Source organism: Arachis duranensis, chromosome 7 (assembly GCF_000817695.3).
Source record: "Arachis duranensis cultivar V14167 chromosome 7, aradu.V14167.gnm2.J7QH, whole genome shotgun sequence".
In the NCBI taxonomy this organism is placed as follows: Eukaryota; Viridiplantae; Streptophyta; class Magnoliopsida; order Fabales; family Fabaceae; genus Arachis; species Arachis duranensis.
In genome coordinates, this window is record NC_029778.3 from 14,346,500 (window position 1) to 14,351,056 (window position 4,557).

Genomic DNA, 4,557 nt, shown 5'->3' on the forward strand with positions numbered 1-4,557 from the left:
TACCAACGCATTATTATTAATGCCATCTGTATTTTAATTTCTTCCTTGCATGTTTATCATCAACACCACCAATTAGTGCTACTAATTAATAAAAGAGAATAGAATACATGAAATTGTGACCACAAATTCCATTATTTGTTAGTGTTATGCACCCTTAATTAATTTCCTTCATTTGGCAGATTTATTATGCATTTGTGCTATATGTTCCCCCATCATTTATTTATTATCAATCATCTGATTAATGGCATGAGAAGTAACTATAATCTGTTCAAATTTATCTATTTTATTATATAAAAATCGGATGTCTGCATTTAATGATGGAGTTGACGTGACATGCTCTGGAGAGTGTTTTCTAATTTAATTATTTTAACTCATTCAATACAATTTATTACTATGACTTAATTATATTAGCTAATTGATTTAATTAGATATTTAAATATTAATATAATTTATTATAATATATATTACTTAATTACTTTTACTACATTAATTGTAATTTATTATATTAGTTAATTAATTTATTCATTTATAAAGTCTGAAATAAAATAAATAATTTATTGTTTATTCTAATTGAATTCATTAAATTTAATTATACATTATATACGAATTTATAATAATTTATAAATTACTCTAATTTATAATATTCAATAAAATAATTTGTAAATCACTTTATATTATATATGTTTTCATGTGTTAATTAAATATTATATACGCACAGAAAAATAAATACAAAGATATGTTGAGTTAAGAAATTAATTAATAAAATTGATAACATTTGATTAGTGGACTAATCACCCAATTAGTTTTGATTATTGTTAATAAGTGATGCAGGCCAAAAACAAGTCTTGCAGCAGCCCAACATCAAACAAAAGATATATGCTAATGGGCTGAATGGTAAGTGAAAAATAAAGACAAGCTCAAGTCATTCATCTCAAACAAAATTCATCAAAGAAGCAAAGCAAGGCACCAACGGCTTGAGGTAGAGAAGAACCCGATCCAAGCCCGAAATTGATTTTCAATTTCCCATCATCTTGCCTTACCAGAAGCAACGTTCCTCTCCTCTCTAATCAAGTCACATCAAGGCTTCAGAAAAGTAAGAAAGAGAAAGAGAAAAAGCTTTCTCCCTAAGCTAGTAACCAAAGAAGCAAGAGAGAGAGAAAGTTTAAGCTTGAAGCACAGAAGCTAAAACAGAAAATCCAAACAAAATCAAGCTTAGGTTAAAGGTAATCCATCTCATCTTGCATGCATCAGATCTTCTTCTCTTCTCCCAACTCTCTGCTCTATCCGAAAATGGCATTCAAGGGAAAATTGTTCTCTGCCCTATTCTGCTTCACATCTACGGTCACAAGTGATACTTGGGGACCAAGTAGTTTTTCAATGGCTAAGATCAAGTTGACCATGAGAAGATTTCTATGGTCACTGCTTTGTGGCTTTCGGTCAAGATGAAGAAGTCAGGAGCAAAGTTTCTACTCTAAGGTTTAACGAGAAAAAGTGATTCTGTGGGTTGGTGAAGCTCAAGGCTCAAGGTGTTAACCTTGGAAGAAGAACCCAGCAACATGCAAGGAGAATAAAAGAAGACTTCTTGCTCATTCAAAAAGCAAGGAGAGAAAACCAGAGTTTGTGAGTTGAGTTCTGTAAAGTTCCTCTACTTGGATAATGCTCTCTTTCAAAGAAGCATTCGCCCAACACTGAAGAACTGCATCTGAGGTTTGCAAATCTGGTTTTACACATAGCAAAGAGGCTGCTGATGAAGTCAATCTCCTTCATGTTTTACTGATTGTAATGTACTTTTCCAAGTTTATCTTTCTGTAATTTCTTGTAAGAAAAGGCATTGTGAGAAAGTTCAAGTAAAAGCCATGAGTGGAAAAAGGTTGAGTGATACACTTAAGAGAAAAGCCTAGAGTTATTTTTTTTATTTCTTTAGGTTGGCTAAGTGTCTTGTATCTTGTACCTGTTTGGTATCCCTTTCTTAGTTGGGTTAGCACTAAAAGTGAATAGTTAGGCGTTAGCATAGCCAATGTCAAGTTAGGATAGAACTTGAGTGTGAAATTGGTGTATGTAATTCTATTAACTATAGTGAAATTCTTCCATAATTGTGGAGGAGACTGGATGTAGGTTGCATAACACAAGACAACTGAACCAGAATACTTGCTGGTGTTAGCTTTTCTTTTTTCTACTGTGTTCTGTTTTCTGATAACCATGAGACAAAAATAAATTGTCTCATAAATTTCTGCTGCTAAGTTCAAACAAAATCAGAATTGCAAATCTGTTTTAAAAGGGTAATAACAGCAACTTAAAAGGAAGGCATAGATTCAACCCCCCTTCTCTAAGCCTACCACAACCTTCAACTGGTATCAGGAGCTGAGGTCTTAAGAATCAAGCTTAACCGCTTGGAGCAAAGATCCAATGGCAAACAACTTGGGCACAACCACAGTTGCTTACACCCTCACTGAAGGCCAGTCAAACAACCGGCCACCTTTCTTCAACGGGAAGAACTACTCCTACTGGAAAGAAAGGATAAGGATCTTCATCCAATCCATTGACTACAACATATGGAAGATCGTTGTAAGCGGTCCAAAGATCCCAACAAAAATAAGTGCTGATGGAGTGGTGACTCCAAAAGAAGAAGCTGAATGGAATGAAGATGATAAGAAGAAGATAGAGCTGAATGCTAAAGCAATCAACCTTCTTCACTGTGCTATCAGTTTTGAAGTCTAGATGCAAGACAGCCAAAGAAATCTGGAAAAAACTCCAGGTTACACACAAAGGCACCAAACAAGTAAAAAAAACGAGGATTAATATGCTGCGAAAAGAGTACGAGATGTTTAGCATGAATGATGGAGAAAGCATTGATGAAGCGTTTGAGAGATTCTCAATTATAATCAACAACTTGATGCTATGGGTACAAACTATGCAGAACAAACCTTGGTGAGAAAACTCCTTAGAAGCCTCATAAAAGAGTGGGAAAATACTGCCACTGTCCTAACCGAGAGTAACAACATAAGTCCCATAACCTATGATGAGCTGAGAGGAAAACTCTTTGCCTATGAAGCCACACACACAAACACAGACTCAAAGAAAAAAGGGAATAGCCCTCAAGTCACAAATAGAACCAAAAGAGAGTGAGTCTAGTGATGGTATTTCAGATGACGAGCTTTTGTTTTTTGCTAGGAGATTTAGAAGGATGATGAAGAGCAAGGGCAAATACAAGGGTTCAAGTTCAAAGGAGCACAAGATAGACTTGAGCAAGGTGACGTGTCATCATTGCAAGAAGGTTGGACACTTCAAGTCAAACTGTCCAAAGCTCAAAAAGGAGGACAAAGGAAAGAAGGAAAGGAAGAGAGTACTCATGACAGCTTGGGAGGATCTTGAGAATGACTCAAATGAAGAAAAAGAATCTGAAAGAGATGACAAAGACTACTTCATGGTTGGAAACAACAATCTTGATGAGGTAAACTATTATGATTTGACCATTGAGGACTTGCATGCTATTATTGATGATCTCACTTTAAACACATCAAAACTGCTTGATAAATACAATGAATGCAGATCTGAAAGAGATGTGTTAAGAGCTGAAAATAATTTCTTAAAAGAAAAAGTGAAGGAAACTGAATGTGCATTGGATATCATTGAAGAAAACAAATTTCTAAAATCTGAACTTGAAAAACTAAAAGGAAAGCACATTGTGGATCCTTCTCATGAGTTAATTGCTGAAAATAAAAGATTAAATGACAAGATTAAAAGGCTGAATGGTGACTTAGCAAAATTTGCTCAAGGTTTCAAAAACTTGGACAAATTACTAGCAAGTCAAAGACCATTGTTTGAAAAATATGGTTTAAGCTACATAGCCAAGGAAGATGCAGTTTCTAATACTTCCTCTATAAAATTTGTGGCTTCTTCATCAAATACCAAATCCATACCAAGCAAATCAGGTATCAGATATGTTTCAACTTGTGAAGAAAAATTTGATGAAGCAAACACAAGTGAAACTGAGCCTTCACCAAGAAGTGGTCTGAGTCTAAACCGGCCAGGTTTGGGTTACATTTCAAAAAAATGAGGATGCTTTCAAGAAACCAATATTTTACAACAAAACCTCATTTTTGAAAGGTAAAAATATTCAAAAAAATTCTGGTGAAAACATTTTTGCAAAGAGGAATAATTATAACAAAAATCAGTTTGTCAAAAGAAATGCATCTCCTCCAAAAACCAGAAAATTCCAACCATTTAATCATTTCAAGCAATATAACTCACCTCAATTTCAGCGGCACACATCAGAAAATCATTGTGTTAATTGCAAGAAATTTGGTCACTCATATGTACAATGTTTCATTGAAAAAAGAGTTGTAGGAAACAAAGTTTACAATATTGTTTGTGATTTCAATGTACTTGGGTAACCAAGATGGATTAACTTCAAAGGATCCAAATTAATTTGGATACCTAAGGCTACTTGAAACTCATCATGCAGATTTGCCTAGCATCCAAGAACAAAAAAGACATGTGGTACATGGATAGTGGATGTTCAAGGCACATGACTGGAAGGTCAACCTACTTCATCCA